This window comes from Abrus precatorius, unplaced genomic scaffold (genome assembly GCF_003935025.1).
Source record: "Abrus precatorius isolate BTA unplaced genomic scaffold, Abrus_2018 Scaffold3, whole genome shotgun sequence".
In the NCBI taxonomy this organism is placed as follows: domain Eukaryota; kingdom Viridiplantae; phylum Streptophyta; class Magnoliopsida; order Fabales; family Fabaceae; genus Abrus; species Abrus precatorius.
Window position 1 is genome coordinate 24076094 of NW_020874373.1, and position 20154 is coordinate 24096247.

Genomic DNA, 20154 nt, shown 5'->3' on the forward strand with positions numbered 1-20154 from the left:
AAATTACTATTTTTATAACTAAATATGTTTACTCATTTTAAGGTAATTTAAATGGATAAATTAAATTTTATTATTATTTTACTTTATTATTTAACATTAAATATTAAAGAAATAAATATTTTTTAATTTAAAATTTATTAACAAATGAATGAGTTAAATGTGAGTTTTAAATTATTCAGTTAAACTAAATTTAAAATTTAAAATTAATTGTTGAAATAAATGAATTAAACTTAATGAATATTTGTTTTACAAATTAAACTTAAACATGGGATAGTAGTTAAAGAAATATGATTGAATGTTAGAAAATGTAAAAAAACTATTCTATACAAAATTTATTTAAGTGATACAATATTTATTTAAGTGATACAATATTTATTTAAATTAAATTTATATAACAATGATCATACAAATTTTGTCTATTTTTACTTAAGTTATTTTTTTTACTTTAAGTTAAAAATATAAAATTTTTTATTTATATATTTAACTTCAACTATATCAATTTTACTTAAACTAATATTTATTCATTTAAAGTAAAAATTATATTTTTAAATTACTTTTAATATTGTTTAACCGTTAATTGTTCAAAATATATCTAAGGATGTACATAGTTCCGGGTGTAATTGTGTACGGCACTTTCTGGGCACAGGAAAATAGGAAAGTGTTTGCCACCTAAGTCTTCTGGTCTGCAGAGTTGATGTGTTGTGTGCGTTGCATGAGAACAGGTGCGATGTGGGTAACCCATGTGGTCTGGTTATGCACTGGGGAAGTAGTTTTAGTTCTGTAGATAAAATAAAAATAAAAATAAAAATCTTACGCGTTGTTTTTTCCCGTCTTTTTTTCTTTTTATATTTCTATACTTTTTAAAAAATATCCTTTTAAAATTTAAATTATTAGATAAAAAGAATACTTTCTAACATTAAACAATTTATAAATTTCTTTTTTTTTTTCAAAATTTTGATTTTTTATTTTATTTTCACTTATCGTTTCTATTATATTACATTTTTTCTTTACTATTTTAAGTTTTTATTTTTTTATCACCATTTTTTAATTGTATTCTTAAGCATCGTTACATTTTATATTATATAAAAAACGTAATTTATCATTAAAAACAAAATCTTTATCGACCTATCAACGAAAACCTAATTTATAGTAAAAAATAACATCTTCATTCACCTATCAATCTTTATGAAATGAAACTTTTTAAAGATTTTATACTTTAAAAATTAATTTTTGAAATTAAACTTTCATACTTTTAGAAATTAATTTTGAAATTATTAATCTTTTTTACAAATAAGTTTTGAAGATTCTACACTTTCAAAAATAATTTTTTAAAATTAAAGTAATTATAAATTTATGTTTTTACACTTTTAGAAATTATTCTCTAGAATTATTGACTATTTTCGTAAATAAGCTTCTAGAAATAAAATTTTGAAATTGAGATTTTAAACTTTTAGAAATTAATTTCCGGGGTTAAGATTTTATATTTTCAAAAATAAGTTTGTAGAATTAAAATTTTACACTTCTGGAAATTACTTTCCAAAATTATATTTTCATATTTTTAGAAATTAATTTATAAAATTATTCGCTATTTTTAGAAATAAAATTTCAGAATTAAAATTTTACGCTTATAAAAATTAGTTTTCAAAATTTATTATTCATATTTTTAAAAATTAATTTTCAGAATTATTAACTATTTCTAAAAATTATTTTGAAGTTCATTTTCTTTTTAGATAATAGAGTATTAATTGAGAATTTAAAATAAGATGTTAACGTTAAACTTAAATTATGAAAAAAAATTTTAGAATTTAAAAGTTTTTATTTAAGCAATGTAATATCCCTTATTTATTTAAATAATTTTTTCTTTTAAATATATAAATATCAATATGATGTGATTAAAATGAGTAAAAGATAAATAAATATAATTTTTTTATTTTTTATGTATGTAAAATTTGAATCAATGAAAATGAAAAAAATTTAAAAATATAAAAGTCATTTGTAAAAGAATTGAGATATAATTTCAAGATTATAAGTTCGCGGTAAAAGGAAAGCTAAAATTCTATATTAATGATTAATTACTAAATATTGCACTTGTTCTTTGAATTATTATTTAAAATAATTACATATTATAAATAACTTTGAATGAAAACTCAATTAATAGTATTATTACAATTTTTTTTAATAAACAAAATCCCGTACAACAGTTCTTCTCCTACCATTCCTTGCGAGTATAATTTTAAAATAGATCAATCCCCCTTTTTAAAGGTGAGCATCCCTTGCTCCACCAAATTTTTTATTTTATAGAATAATAAATAATAATGCATAAACACTTTCTAATACAATATATAATAGAATAGAAATATTCTATACTTAACAAATTTAAATAGACAAAATTATTCATATACATCTTTTGTCATTTACTCATACGTATTCCATTTCTTATTTAATTAACCTAATCAAATTCAATGCCTATACTTATGTCACGACTCCTTTTATAAGGAACCGAGAATATTATTTCTACACCACATACTTATTTAAGATAGATAAATAATAAATAATATAAGTATAAGATTCGCTTTTCATTCAAAATAAAATAAAGTTTCTTACAACAAATATCCAATAGAACAACATAATATTACATTTAGTTCATAATATTCAAAATACACAAAATTATACTATGTAGCTCCCTCTACATGAGGTCTCAAAATATAAGGATAAAGGACTTTGATGCAAAATTACTCGACTCTAGCTTCTAACAGTTCTACACTGGCCCCTCAATCTGTGAAGTAGATGCAACACTTGCTACATTTGCTCACGTACTACTGTACGATTATCGCAGTACACACACACAACGACATAGACAAAAATGCAAGGGTGAGCTTACAAAAAAAAAAAAAGAAATCATACATATAGAGCAAAATATTACTCACAGCAACAGCTCCATGCATTACAAGCCCATCTAATCCACAACATGAAAAACAATTTTCAACTGGTTTCACAGCCTAAGTAATCCAAAAGGAACCGAGCTGATCCGGGAGCGACCCATTCTGGTATCTGGATGTAGATAGCACAACTCAGCATGCTCTACCGTTACATGTCTACCCACCGAAATGTATAACTCGACTCTATAATGATGCAAGACATATATCTCAACATGATGCAACACGGCTAAAATCATTTCAACAGCCCAGCTAAGGCAAGTTTATAATAAATCAGCCAAATCTTAGTGTTATTAAATCAGTTATCAGCAGCTACAACATAGAAAAATAACTTTCAAGTATTAAATCCTTTATATCTCAGCTTTTACCAAAGAGATCTAACAAAACTGACTCAAACCTTTCTTAAATAGCATATCAAACCATTCAAAATTTAGTTCATAGACTAAAGTAAGCTCCCCTTACCTTGGAATGGTGATTTACTCTAGATCTACCGAATATTACTTATTTTATCGCAAGATTCACCGAAGAGTTGGCTTTAGAGCGGAGTTTCTCCTAAGAACACCATGAACTTTTATGAGAAAGAGAAGGAGAAGAGAAATGAACGGTGAATCTAACTTTAAACTTAAAGAAACTTACTTCAAATCCCTTAGAACAGACGCAAAATCATAGAACTGGAGAGAAATCTAAGTTTAGGAGGGTTTAATATGAAAGAAAATGGTGGTATATGACCTTGGAACCTTTGAGGACCTTGGATAGGAGTGAAGAAATGAAAATTTCGTGTGAAGCCCCTTTTTCCAGAAATTTTTTGGAATTTACTATTCACCTCAAAAAATTACTGTTCACCGCCTTATTGTTCATGCCAAAAAACTATTTAGGATACTATTCATGCCGCAAATATTGTGCACGCGTATGTGACGTCACGGTACGTCACTGTTCACTGACACTGTTCACTTTTTTTTTTAAAAAAAAAATTTCAAACTCCATCTAAATCTATTCCAATAGCAAATAATCCTTCAATTAACATTTAACAAGTATAAAATATTATAGAGTGCCTAATAAGAGATTACAAGCCTGACAACTTATACCACTTTACTTATTCATACAATTTTAATCAAACAAAGTTATCCATGAATATTGCTCCATATTTAACCAAATATCATTATCCAATCCATATCTTCGTGCCATTTTATCCATCTCAAGTCTAAACATCTCATCAATTAACAGTACTCTCGGGGTCCCTAAATCGCTTCTAACGCATTCTCCTTAGTTACGAAGGCTTATGCAACATGGATAGTCAATGGTCAGCTAAACCACACAGTGATACAACATGTGTGTTCACAATCTTCCAAGCAAAGGTATAGTTAGGAGTTCGGTTAAGAAATGAGTGTGAGGCCTATAAATGCATCCCACTTTTACATCGTGTACACATCAGTGAATCGCATTTACCACTCTCATTTTCCCTAGATTTACACAATCAACTCCAGATCTTAGACCCCCAGTGTATCCCTGAACTATCTATACAATATCTCAACAGTGGCACATCAAATCATATTATCCTAATACATGTGTTACAATCACACTAATCGATGTACTACAAAACATGTGTTATAATCTCACCCGTCGATGTATTACAACACATATATCATAATCATACCAATCGATGCTTTTGTGACACATATATTAGTTACTCCCTTTTTATTAACATTTTCTCGACACTTTCATATATTCATATCCAGTATTACACTTTCTATCATCTCTCGTCATTTTATTAAGTAAAACATATCTAATATTTCATGCATCCAAACTCACTCTAGTTCACATATTTATAATGAAACACATTTCTTTATTCAAATAGCTAAATGAATTTTGTCGATCTCATATAGAATCACATTCTTCATTTTAACACTTATTCATATAACAAAAACAAAATATCATATCAATCAAAAAAATACGCCAAGAGTCGGACACCCTCAAACTCAGCCCAACTCATATAGTCCAGGAACATATTGCCGAAGACCACACTCAGTCTTAATAAAGTTTTCTAGCCTAAAGTTTCACATCTTCAACTTTTTATCATCCAACACATATATTATTTAAAAGATAGTAACTTTGTCTCAAATAATTTTAAATAGATCAAAAACCCCTTTTTCATTAAAAAAAAAAAAATCTCTTTTCATCATATAATTTCAAGAAAACTCTATAGATTTGCTATTTAGAATAAGGCAACCCCATTCTTTCAAGATTAATAGACATATTTAGATAAAATCTAAGGTTAAGGAGTAACTCCACTTACATCGAAATGGATATTAAGAACTAAGTTCTTCTTGGACTCTAGAGAGAAACTCCACGTCTCGACCTAAAATACTACCCAAGAACTAGAGTTCTTCCTAACATCATAGGGTAGATTACTATTATGAAAAGAGAGAACAAAAAAGTCAGAACGAGATTCAAGGGATGAGCTCCGAAAACTTAGATTTGAGTAGAATGGACGTTTGAGCTCAAATCCGAGAGAGGTCAAGAGTTATTAGAGGTTTTCTCTGGGAAAGGAGAGGGAGAGAACGACGAGGATGGAGAGGGAAAGATGATTTGTGTAACACCTTAAATTTAATTTCAATAAATAAGAAATTTTGCAAATTTTTGAAATTATAAAATTTTCATTTTTAATTCAAGTTTCAATAACCATTTCAAATAGAAAAAGGGGTTACAAATTATATCAAACAGTTGCTACAGGACTTATTCAAATACAACAGTTTTCCAAAATAATATCCTAAGTCCTATAGCAGTTCCATCCACCCCTTTACTGAGTCCGGTGTTAATCGTCTTGATTACCTGAAAAATGAATGTAAGGGTGAGTACCCTACACTACCAAACCACAATCAAGCATAGAGTCTCACCTCTAACTCATTTCCAATACATTTATACAGATGTAAGTACAAGCAGCATTATCACACCCACAAGCACAATACACAAACTCATGCATACGCACAACAGCCACACTCACTATAGCACTGTGATCACAAATTTACACCATGAATGGTCGCCGGTTACCCCGGCTCACGGATACCACGTGGCAATCACGGGTCGCTCAACAAAGATAGTAGTAAGAGATCTAGTAAGGAAGAGAGTGTGTGGCCCATGGTGCACCCGTTCCACAGTCGGTGTCACCACCACTCCCTCTTCCCTAAGGTATTTCTACCGTCCTCATCTTCCACTTCCCCAGTGTATCGCTGAACCATTCACAGTACATTACAACAGCGCTAATACACTCAATCACACATATTCCATTCACGCATGCAGTAATCATGCTTACACAAGGCACACAACCCACATTCCATTTCACAGCACACGGCACATAGCCTATAATTATCGTTTATATTACACGGCCCTTGGGCCCACATTTCCACAATATTCATTCAAATACACGGCATAAGTGCCCATACCCATTCACAACACTTGGCATACATGCCCTCATTCTATCACACAACATTTACATACAATCCATCAATTTTGGGTCAACACACATAATGTTCACACATCCCGGCACTTGACCCACATTACATTTCTCAGCAATTTCCTACCCACTAACTCAGCCACAACACAATATTCAGTAAAACAACAACAATTCATACACAAAAGAGTAGGATAGAGTCCCCCTTACCTTAGATTGAAGGCCCACACTCAGATTCGACCACGGACGTGTTCCCTACACAGATTGCGGCCTAAAACACATGGAAGAACTCCATGAGAACCCCAAGAAATCGAGAAACAGAGAATTGGGAAAGAGAAACAGAATCCTAACTATTAAAACCCACCTCCAAGCATTCTCCACACGGATTTAACCTTCAATCAAGCTCTCGAACGGCTTTGGAGGCAATTAATCGGTGGAATAGGGCTTTGGGGAATGAGAGGATCGAAGAGAGAGGGAGAAATAACTCTCCCCGAACCCTAACCCCTTTTAAATCTTTTTCTGGTCGCGACACTCGCTTCTCGCTACAGCGAAAAAACTAGAGAAAATTGCACTCTGGTTTATGCAGAATTTTGCTACAGCGAGGCCCTCTCGCTATAGCGAGACTGTACCCAAAAATGCACTCCAAACTGTCGCTATAACGAGATGTCTCTCGCTACAGTGAAAAGGCGATAGTTTTGGTCCTTCCTCCTAGGGCCCTCTCGTTACAGCAAGAATCCTCTCGCTGCAGCGAGAACAACCTAGTATCATGCCCTACATTTAGGCACTTAGCCCATTTTAGCCATATCCAGTCATGCATACACACACACACACACACATATATATATATATATATATATTTATATATATACACTCATCCACAACATACATATATGTACATATATTCATACTCATTACACACAAAACACCATCATCACACATCCAATGCAAATTTTCAACATCCCTTCTACGCTTATACACATATATATGCATTTAGATTTATATAAATAACAATAATTAATATTACCAAAATTTGGGGCGTTACAACTCTCCCCACCTTTAAGGAATTTCGTCCCCGAAATTCACCCAAACATATACAGTTACAAGAACAATCCCGGATACAATTCTCTCATTCTACTCTTCGTTTCCTATGTGGCATCTCCCTCATCACTTGAGCTCCATATTACCTTCACCAATGATATCTCTTTACTCCTTAGCTGTTTAACACGATAATCCGCGATCCTCACCGGATATACGTCATACGACAAGTCCTCTTTCACTTGAACCGGGTCATGATCAATCACATGGGAAGGATCTGACACATATTGCCTAAACTGTGACATATGAAACACCAGATGAAGATTTGCAAGATTTGGAGGCAAAGCTATCTGATATGCATTTAGATTTATATAAATAACAATAATTAATATTACCGATATTTGGGGCATTACAATTTGGTTAAAAATAAAGATTCTAGGATGAAAGTTCTTTAAATACCCTTCAAACTTGCGACTTTCCCGTTACAGCAAAAAGACCAGACAATATTTTTTCTTTGTTGTCTGTCATTCTAGCTGCAACAAGAGAATCCTCGCTACAACGAGAAATTCTAGCTACAGCGAGAATGCTATTGGGTCATCCTTATCAACTTCTCGTTACAGCGAGACTCTCTCACTAAGAGCTTCAGAGAGCCTGATTTTGGATGACTTGTCTCACTACAACAAGAAATATTTTGCTACAGTGAGATATTAGAGTTAAAAAGAATATTAGGGTTCTAAATTTTACAAGAAAAGAAAGTATGTTTAGGTTAGAAAAAAGTTGGGTTTGCAAAAAAGAGAAAAACACATAAAGAATAAATAAAGAGGACCAAAAGTATAAAGGAACAACAAAAAATATAATAGCTCTTATCGAATGATCAAGATAAATTGATTCTATTTTTTGTTGACTCTTTTGTGATGATTCAGAGTTCTTGATTAGATTTCTCTGTCAATTCTCTAGATCTATTCTTTCTAATTAACCTTTAGGAAGGTGCTTTAGGCTCTCAGAATGTTGATTTCTTTCTGAATCTCTCCTTTCTCTCGGTATCAAGTAATCTTAGAACTTTGGCTTCTTCTAATTCATTGTCTTCCTCTCTCTCTTTGTTCTATGGACTTTCTCGCTTGAATTTTCTCTCTTTTTGTGTTCTTCAAAAGAGTTCAGTTCTCTTTCTATCTTTTTCTCCTATCTTTTGTTTCCTATGTTCTCTAAAAGAGTTCAATTCTCTCTTCTTTTGTTTCACCGTCTTCAAAAAGTTTCTTTTACTGAGGACATAAGCTTCCTATTTATAGCTACTTCCCTAAACTCTAGATCCTATTCAATATACAATTATTTATTTTATTTCAATAAAAGGTTTCAACTTCTCATGAACCCTCATTCCTCGATGGCCACCCATCAGTTTTTCCTCAATTGTCTCATCCACTTCTCCTAAAGACTTTAGCAGAAGGTAGATGTACCAGCTAGGTTCTGGACTTTAGCAAAAGGGTAAGAGTGCTAGTCAGGTTTTGGACTTTAGCAAAAGAGTGCCAGTCAAGTTCTGGACTTTATCACGAGGGTCAATTTTGACATTGATGAGGCATGATACTTTTCACAAGTATAGAGTCTATGTAACGTAAAAGCCTATAAGCACATAATGATGCATAATGTGGAAATGGTGTAATAATGGCGCATAATGCAAAATTTTATACAACAATGATGATGCTTGATGCAAGACTTTCCAGAGCAATGATGATGCGAGTCTTTTCAAAATTAAAGTAATATCTTCATTTGGAATTTGGGATCTGTCACCCTTATAGAATTGTGTGTCCTTTGGTTCGAAACGGGATTAGACCTTTTAACTCTTTTCATTCTTCTATTTAGCTTGCGATTGGAATTCTTATCAAGGTGTATTCCAATTTGATTGCTATTATCGATTTGATATAATAGTTTGCTTGGATTTTCAGATTAAAGCTACGGGATTTCAATGAGCTTACTACAATCGTTAAATCCATTTAGACACTTGTGATGCTCCTTTCTCTCTTTCTTTTTGGTTGCCTTTTGATATGTATTTAACAAAATGCATAATGAATTAACCATGGTTAGGTTAAAAAAGATAACTTTATTTATTCAAGAAGGAGAATGTATTTACATGAATAAACTTTGTTGGATAAGTGAAAATTTTGGAGAGGGTAGGAGTATATACCTGCTTGATAAGCACTTTCTAGATGAACAATGCTAATACCATACAAGAATAACCTCGACTGTCTTTTGAACAAACCACAAATTGCTTTGACCACCCTTTAGCAAACCACAAATTGACCCAGTTTACAACTTTAGATATATGCTTCTTCTGAAGCTGCAAGCACTTGATTGTCTTAATTTGCAACTTCAACCGATTTTGATGCCCTAATTTTAAGGTATGAATTTCTCCAACTTAGAGTTTCAAAGATTTGGATGATGCCTCAAATGCCCATTTAGGCCGCCTTTTGGGTTTTAGCCTAATGGTAAGTTATTTGGCACTAATTTTGCTTGGATCAATCTTTCAAGTTTTCAATACAATGAGTTGCTCTAATTTTTACCTAGATCTCCCTTTCAAGTTTTCAACCTAGCGAGCTTTCACTTTTTCTTTTGTTTTTTTCTTAGCTTTTTGTTTTTTTGTGTTATTTTTGTCAAGGGTAATATTTTTTGTCTGCATCAGAATTCACAGGATATGATAAGTCTTTGTCATCCATGTTCAAGAGAATCAAGGCTTTTCCTAAGAATGTCTTTTTTACGACATAAAGTCCTTCATAATTCGGAGCCTACTTACCAATACGACTCTTTTGAATAGGGAGTATCGTTATGACTACCAAATCCCCTTCTTGAAACTCATGAGGGTGTACTTTCCTCTTGAACGTTCTCTTTAATCTCTTCTAGTACAATTGACCATGACACATTGCATTTAATCTTTTTCCTTCAATGAGGTTTAATTGGTCAAAAGGAGTTTGGACCCATTTTGCTTCTTCTAATTCAGTCTCCATCAACACCCTTAATGAAGGGATTTCAACTTCAATTAGAAGAACTGCTTCTATCCCATATACCAAGGAGAATGGAGTTGCCTTAGTTGATGTGCAGACAAATGTACAATATCCATGTAGGACAAAGGGAAGCATTTTGTGCCAATCATTATATGTCACCACAATTTTCTAAATAATCTTTTTAATATTCTTGTTAGCCGCTTCGACTGCTCCATTCATTTTTGGCCGGTATGGAGAAGTGTTATGATGCTGAATCTTAAAGTTAGTACATAACTGTCATTATTTTATTATTTAGATTGGTGGCATTATCTGTGGTCAACTTATTTGGTAGGCTGTAACCACATATTAATTCCTTTTTGATAAACCGCACTATTATATTTTATGTCAAATTGGCTGAAGCTCCTAGTGGATACTCTTTATTTTGGATATATTGCTTGATGTCGTGGTACCATGGTCATCCATCTGACTCTTCTTCTATTAGTTTGTAATAGGCTAGTTGATCACGGCGTTGAATTTTTGTAAGTGGCACATCTCTTTCATTGCTAAATTCAAACATGGACGCTAGGGTAGCTAGTGCATTTGTCAACTGATTATTTTTTCCTGGGATACGATGAAAGGTGATTTTCTCGAATTACAAGGTGAATGAGAGACTAGAGATGCCAAGCTAATCCCTTATCAAACTTTTATGAGGGAGGCTGAGTCACTGTATACTTCAAGAATCTTAGTCTTTGATTCTATAGCTGCTTGAATTTCTATACTTCATATCTTGCCACATTGTTCATATAGTCAAAAGATAGTTTGCTGTCATTAGGATATTCATATTTGTATAAATAGTTTAGAAATTTAGATTTTATTCCAATTCCGGACAATTTTGCTTAAAAAGACTTAATTTTGTGTAGAAGCTTGAGCTGAAGATGTTTGAGTTGAAGATTGAAGTGAAGAAAGTAGAGGAATTGAGCTTAAAAGATGAAGAATCAAGTGTTATGTGTTAGGCGTAGCCACTTTGAGTGCATAGAGTTAACACTTTGAAGAAGAAAATACATGAAGACCAAGAGAGTAGCTACGCAATAAGCACGTAGCCACTCCAGGTGCTGAGAGTAGCTACGCCCAAGGCCAATTTAGAATTGCACAGTGCACGTAGCTACTTCAAGTGCTCAGAGTAGCTACGCAATTGAGCGCGTAGCCACTTCAAGTGCTCAGAGTAGCTACGCAGTAAGCGCGTAGCCACTCCAGGCGCTGAGAGTAACTACGCAAAGCTGCGTGTAGACACTCTAAGTGCTGAGAGTGTCTATGCAAAAGTAACAAAATTTTAAATATCATTCTAGGTGTCAACTTTGGATGATTTGAGTTCCTAATTCAGTTATAGAAGCTTCTAGAAGACCTTTCATGCTATAATCCTTAAGGATTAAAGTGTGGAAGTGGAAAAGGCGGGAAAACATTATAAATAGAAGTTAAGAGTTCAAAATTGGGAGTCTTTTGCCATTTTTTGTTTTCTTTTCACTTCTACACCTTAGGGGAGTTAGAGAGGGAGATTGGGGGTGACTTTCAAGCTCTGGACCTTGAGGAATTAGGCTGGGGATTGGATTTATAAAGAAATTTTGCAGCTCCTCTTCTTCTCTCTTTCTCTCTCTTTTTCTTTTAGGAACATGTTCTGATTTCTTTTTGTTAGGGATTCATGGATCCAGATTTGATATTGTGATGTAATTTTGGATCTGTACTTTGAGGTTTTGATTGAATTGAGTATGTGATTCTGTTCTTAATGCAGTTGTGAACTAATCCTTCATTCAATTGAACCTAGAGGAATCTTCATCAATTGAAATTGAGTTTATTTCTCAGATCTGAATCGTATGCCTAGGTTATTGAGATCTTAGGAATAAGTATCATAATCTACTAATCCTATAATTTCCAGAACTTAATGCAATATTTGATTGAATTTCACCTAAGGAATTAGGGAGGTTTAATTAGGTATTAGGATCAATGAGGCAAGGAATTATCCTTTGGTTAAAGAAGTGAAATTGATTATCAATCAATTAGAATTCTTAAGAGTCCAGAACATTATTACATTGCAATAGAAAATCTGGTGAAGTGATTCCTAACAATTTTTCATATAGCATTTTAATACAAAATTCGTATTTCTATTTTTGCTGTATTTTTCAGATTTCTGCACTTTATTGCTTTTGTTTGTTAAATGATTCAAAACATTCCAAATTCGTTTGGCTCAACTAGTTATTGATTTGTGAAGTGGTAATTGATAGACCTAATCCCTAAGGACGATACTTGGGACTCACATTGATTTCTAAATTTTATTACTTGCTACAACTACTTAGTACACTTGCTAGTTAGTTCTCAAATTTTGAGACAGTGTCCACTATCACCTCTAAAAGTGATCACTTTGGTCTGCCCTCTAGATCTAGCTTGTTATAGTGTCCACTATCACTTCTGAAAATGGCCACTTTCACCTCAAATTTTCTCAAAGGCTAAAAATCCATGGAATAAGTCTAGAAATTCCTGTACAATTATTGAAATGATCAAAATTGCAAATTATATCTATGTAAATCAATGTAAGTTAGCTAAAAATTGAGAAAGCTATGATATTTAACCTAAATGGGATTTTCATCTTATTTACACTTTCTAAGTCTACTTTTTCTATTAAAGAACACTAAAAAGGCAAGTAAAAATTCAATAAAATATGGATTCATCATAATCTCAAACTTAAACTTTTGGTTGTCCTTAAGCAAATCAAAACTCAAGAAAATTTGTATGTAAAGGGTTGGATTTTTTCAAAAATTTTTCTCAAAATTTTCATTCCAATATTAGACTCTAATTGGTACTTACAATATTTCCAAAATCATGGATTCATTGAACAAAGAAATCACACTCACATCAATTATTTTCATGCAAAGTCCCACTAAATTGAAACAGAGATCCAACAAGGTTTCATGCAATTTACATAATGCAGAGAAGTTATCTAGCTCACAGGATAGTGTTTCACTTCATTCATCAATGTTTCAAGCTCAATGTTTCCCCTTAATTCATGCATTTTGCCTCACCCCACCATATGCTTGCATATATTCTCAATCTCTTTTGCCTAGATACAATGAACCATTTATCATGAAGGCTTTGTTGGTCACAAATGAGGTTAGGTTAGGTTCAACATAGATCAAGGAGGGACAAAAGCTCAAGTGGGTTTTCAAGAGAAGGGAGTTCTTTTGAGTGAGTGAGTACAACAACTTAGAATTGAATGCATTAAATGATGCAACTTGTAACGCCCCGAATTTTGTAATATAGTCTAATTATTAATATAAGTGTTTACGTGGACTTTCATATGTTATTATTAATTATTATATATATATATATATATATATATATATATATATATAGGGTGATGAGAATACATGTGTATGCTGGAATCAGACTGAAATTTGGCTAAGTGTTCTAGTGTAGGGTGTTCTCGCTGTAACGAGAGATGTCTCGCTATAGCGAGAGGGCCCTGAGAGAAAGGCGTGAACTTGTCGCCTTGTCGCTGTAGTGAGAGTGTCTCGCTGTAGCGACAAAGCAACAATTTGGGGTGCATTTCTGGTTGTAGTCTCGTTGTAGCGAGAGGGTCTCACTGTAGCGAGATTCAGTAGAAACTACTATACAGTTTTCTCTGATATTTTCGCTGTAGCGATAGAGGGTGTCACTGGAGGGAAGTCCCCTCGTTGCAGCGAGAGTATCTCGCTGTAGCCAGAGTGTCGTGATCAGAAGAGGATTTATAGGTGTTAGGGTTTGGGGAAGGATTATTTCTCACTTTTCCTTCGAGATTTCTTCAATTTTCTCACTCCAAACCCTATTTCACCGATTAGATTGCCTCCAAGCCCCTTGGGAGCAAGATTGAAGGTTGGATTTGTGTAGGGAACGCTTGGAGGTGAGTTTTAATGGTTAGGGTTTCAGTTTCTCATCCCTATCCTCTGATTTCTCAGTTTTCTTAGGTTTTTATGAGATTCTTCCATGTATTTAGGACGAAGATCGTGTAGAGAAGCGCCTATTTTGTTAATTTAGAGTGTGGGTGTTCATTTGAGGTAAGGGGGACTCTACCCTATCTCATTTTGCTTGAAAACCTATTTATTTACTATGCTTTGTAATGTGATTGAGATAGGATATGTAGGCTAATGTATTTTGATAGATAATGTGTGATAGGTATGATAGTGATGATTTAAAAGTTGATTTTGAGTGAGTTTTTTTTATGAAGAATTGATAACCGAATATGGATGACGTGTCAGAATGTTGTGTGCATGGAATGGGCATGTGTGGTAAAGGAATGTGGGCCAGTGGGCCGTATACTGTGAATGAATGGGGGCACTTGTGCCGTGTGTGCGAACGACTATGGGCCTATGTGCCGTGTAATGTTAATGACTATGGATATTGTCTAAAATTGGAATGTGGGAATAAGCATGAAAATGCCGTTGTAATGATGGTATGAATGGTTCAGCGATACACTGATACACTGGAGGTGTGGAAGATGGGGACGGTAGAAATACCTTGGGGAAGAGAGAGTGGTGGTGACACCAATAGTGAGCGTGGGTGCACCATAGGTCACACACTCTCCTTCTGACTAGACCTCTGACCACTACCTTTGCTGAGTGACCCGTGACTGCCCATGCGATATTCGTGAGGTGGGGGTAACAGACAATCATTCATGGTGTGAAGCTGTGATCACAGTGCCATAGTGAGTGTGGCTGGGTGCGGTAAGGGCACGTGTGTGAAATGTTGATGTAATGAATGTACCGGTTGTGTTGTAAATTTGAATAGATGATGAATGATGATTGTGATGGAGATTGAGATGCTTGTCTTGTGAATGCATGATATAAATATGTTAGTAAATGTGTAGCATTTGAGGTGAGTCTCTATGCTTGTGTGTGTTGGATAGTGTAGAGTACTCATCCTTACATTTATTTTTCAGGTGACCAAGACGATTAACACCGGGCTTAGTGAAGGAAGGATGAACTGCTATAGGACTTAGATTGTATTTTTGAAATCATGATGTAATTGAATTAGTCTTGTAGCAGTCTTTGATATAAATTTGTAATCCTTTATTGTTTTTAACAGTTTTATGAAATTCTATGATGGAATCTTTCTATTTAAATGAAAATTTTATTACTTCCATTTGCGAAATTATTATTTGGAAATTAAATTAAGGTGTTACACAGCTTAAGAGGTTCAAGCATTCTTTCACCAAAAACTATTTTTTATTTGCCTTATGTGGCAATTTTTTTTAACTTATGGCCCTTGCTGTATTTTTTTCTTTTCTTTCTTTTTCATTCATTCATCATCATTTTTTTTATGGACTTCGACAATCATTCTCTTCTTCAAATTCAAGCAAAATTTTTGACATGTATTATTAACATATATAATATCCCCCACCCTAAACTTAAGATCTTGCTTGTCCTCAAGCAACTACAGTCACAATTAGCACCCCAAACTTAGTTCCTTGCATTTACTCTTGATACAACTCAAAAGAAATACCTTTCTTAAAGTAAGGAAATTATTTTTGTAGACCAAGTTAGGCAAAAGAATGAAATACAAATAAGGAAAATTAGGTGTAAGGGTGTTCTAGGGTGGGTGGGTGTGATGATCGCAAAGGTTTGCATAAAGATTTGTCGCCAATCCTCATCAAAGTATATAGAAATTTTATGTAGTCTAGGATGAAAGCCTAGGTTGTCTTCAATGAATTTAGTTGGGAATATGCATTAAACATGTCACTAACATTCACTATGACAACAATTAAAAAAGGGGGGTTTGTTTGATTTCCATATTTAAAAAAAATAAAGAATTCAATGAAATTGTCAAATTCAATCAATAAGATGTAGTAATCCTTAGTTCATTCACATGATTCTATTTCTATTTCTGTCAACATTTAACACTCTTCCTCTCCCCTTGAATTAGGTTAATTTAACAAGCGAAAATCAACCTTATATTTCCATATGAATTTAATCAAATTCAATGGACTCCAACCCCTTTTCCCAAGATTATGTAACCTTAGAAATTAACTTAGAATTAAGGAAACCAAGTTAAGAATCTCATTAAAATGAATTAGGGTTAATTAAGCAATGTTCCCCTCATTCAACCATTAATTCAATTCAAAGGATTGGAAAATAGAAATTCATAAAGGAAAATGAGTTGTATTAATATTAATAACCCAGGAATTCAAGAATCTCAGTGAATTCACTAAGGATTACAAAAGATCTAGCCCTCCATGAGGATGGGTCTCACAAATACAAGATGGAGATAGAGAGAATTCAATGACATGGATGTAAAATAAAAGGAAAATAAAGAGAAATATGAATCAAACCCTACGTTGAGGCCTTGGCTGTCACCCAAGGCTGACTTAAGCTCTGCAAGTGTTCCCAAAATGGCAAAAATCTAAAAGTGTGAAAAAGCTCCTAACCTTAATTTCTAAAATAGTTGTCGCCTATAGTAGTTACTTTGAAAGTCATAGTAGCTATGCGTAGAATCCCATCCTGTTAGCCCTATCTGGAGTGTCTACTATGAAACCAAAGTGGTTATGCGCAATGCGTGTAGCTACTATGAAATGGGAGACTGGGTCATTCTTGGCCTTCTCTAGAGTGTCCACTATGGACTCAAAGTGGCTACGCGCAGCGCCTCATCAGACTAGGTCTCTGTAGTGTCTACTATGAAACCAAAGTGACCACTTTGGTCTGCCCTCTGGATCTAGCTTACTGTAGTGTCCACTATGGAATCCAATTGGGTCACTTTCAACTCAAACTTTTTCAAAGGCTAGAAATCCATGAAACAAGCCTAGAAATTCCTGCACAATTATTTAAATGATCAAAATTGCAAATTATATCTATGTAAATCAATGTAAATTAACCAAAAATTAAGAAACCTATGATATTTGACCAAAATGATGTTTCTATGTTATTTACACTTCCTAAGTCTATTTTTTCTATTAAGGAACACTAAAAAGACAAGTAAAAATCTAATAAAATGTGGATTCATCACAACCCTAAACTTTAACTTTTGCTTGTCCTCAAACAAATCATAACTCAAGAAAATTACATGTAAAGGATTGAATTTATCCAAAATTTTTTTACAAAAATTTTCATTCCAATATTAGACCCTAATTGGCACTTCCAATATTTCCAATGTCATGGATTCATTCAACAAAGAAATCACACTCAGATCAATTATTTCATACAAAGTCCCACTAAACTGAAATAAAAATCCAGCAAGGTTTCATGCAATTCATATAATGCAAAGAAATTATCTAACTCACAAGATGGTGTTTCATTCTTCACTCATTAGTGTTTCAGGTTAAGTGTTTTCCCTCAATTCATGCATTTTGCCTCATCCTACCATATGCTTGCCCATATTCTCAATTTCCTTTGCCTAGATATAATGACTCACCTATCAAGAGGACTTTATTGGCCACAAATGGAGTTAGGTTAAATTTTGATCAAGGAGGGATAAAGGCTCAAGTGGGTATTTCAAGAAAAGGGATTTCCTTTGAGTGAATGAACGCAACAACTAGAATGGAATACATTAAATGATGCAGCTCAAGAGATTCAAGCATTCTTTCACCATATTTTTCATTACTATGCCTTGTGTGAAAATTCTTTTTCTACCAAAAATAGCTTGCTTTATTTTTCTTTTTCTTTTTCTTTCATTCATCATCATTTTTTTGACTTATTGGACTTTGGCAATCATTCTTTTCTTCAAATTCAAGCATTCCTTTTTTTTTTTTTGACATGTAATATTGACATGTGTGATGCTCACCACCTCAAACTTAAGAGCTTGCTTATCCTCAAGCAATTGCAATTATGAACAGCACCTCAAAAGTAGTTTCTTGCATTCACTCTTGATGCAACTCAAAAGAAATACCTCTCTTAAGGTAAGGAAATATTTTTGCAGACTAAGTTTGGCAAAAAGAGAAATGTGGAACAAGGAAAATTAGGTGCAAGGGTGTGTGTGAGTGTGTGCAAAGAAGGCCTCAATCATCTAGATGAAAAATTGCACAATGCATATTCAAGTAAGAAACATGGCAAGTTCTAGAAGATGAGTACAAAAATACATGTAAAGTGCACATAGAAAAAAAATTTAAGGTCCAATTCTCTACCAAGGCAAAAAGTGATAATTACTTAGAAACATGTGAGTACAGTTCACCTTACAAGAAAATAAATTCAGTATGGTAGGAATGGTAAATATGTACAAAACAGAGAGTGTGAGTTGAATGGAAAGTGCAATCAGAATATAAAATTGAAACTATAAAACTGGACTAATCTTAAAATGAGAGATCGAAGGGAAAATATATTTTTGTATGTTTTTGTCTATTACTGTGCAAGGAATTTAGACTAAACACTCATGAAATAGAGGCAAAGAGATCACTGTCACACAAAATTAGAATACTAACTAGCAAGTGTACTAGGTAGTTGTAACAAGTAATAAAATTTTAGAAATCAAATGTGAGTCACAAGTATCGTCCTCAGGGATTAGGTCTATCAATTACCACTTCACAAATCAATAAGTAGTTGAGCTAAACGAATTTGTGGAGATTTTGAATCATTTAATAAACGAAAACAATAAAGTGTAAAAATCTAAAAAATACAGCAAAATAGAATATGAATTTTGTATTAAAATACTATATGGAAAATAGTTAGGAATCACTTCACCAGGTTTTCTATTGCAATGCAATAAGGTTCTAGACTCTTAAGAATTCTAATTAATTGATAATCAATTTTACTTCTTTAACCAAAGGATAATTCCTTGCCTCATTGATCCTAATATCTAATTAAACCTTCGTAATTCCTTAGGTGAAATTCAACCAAATATTACATTAAGTTCAGGAAATTATAGGATTACTAGATTATGATACTTATTCCTAAGATCTCAATAACCTAGGCATATGATTCAGATATGATAAATAAACCAAATTTCCATTGATGAAGATTCCTCTAAATTCAATTGAATGAAGGATTAGTTCACAACTGCATTAAGAACATAATCACATACTCAATTCAATTAAAACCTCAAGGTCTAGATCCAAAATTACATCACAATATCAAATCTGGATCCTTGGATCCCTAATAAAAGAAATCAGAACATGTTCCTAAAAGAAAAAGAGAGAGAAAGAGTATAAGAAGAGGAGTTGCAGAATTTCTTCATAAATCTAATCGGCCTGATTCCTCAAGGTCCAGAGCTTGGAAGTCGCCCCCAATCTCCCTCTCTAACTCTTCTAAGATGTAGAAATGAAAAGAAAATAAAAAAAATGGCCAAAAGACTCCTAACTCTGAACTTTTAACTTCTATTTATAATGTTTTTTTTCGCCTTTTCCACTTCCACACTTTAATCTCTGAAGATTATAGCATGAAAGGTCTTCTAGAAGCTTCTACAACTGAAATAGGAAGTCAAATCATCTAAAGTTGACAATTAGAAGTGATTTTCAAAATTTTGTTATTTTGCGTAGACACTCTCAGGACTTAGAGTGTCCATGCTCATGTGTTCTATGGAAATAATCCTTATGCATGGCTACTTTAAGTGACCAGAGTGTTCACGTGCAGCTTTGAGTGGCTACTTTCAGCACTTAGAGTGGACACTCTTTTCTGCGCATGGCTACTCCCAACACTTAGAGAGTAGACGCTCTTTGCGCGTGGCTACTCTCAGCACTTAGAGTAGACGCTTTCTGCGCATGGCTACTCTCAGCACTTAGAGTGGACACTCAATTCTGCACGTGGCTACTCTCAGCACT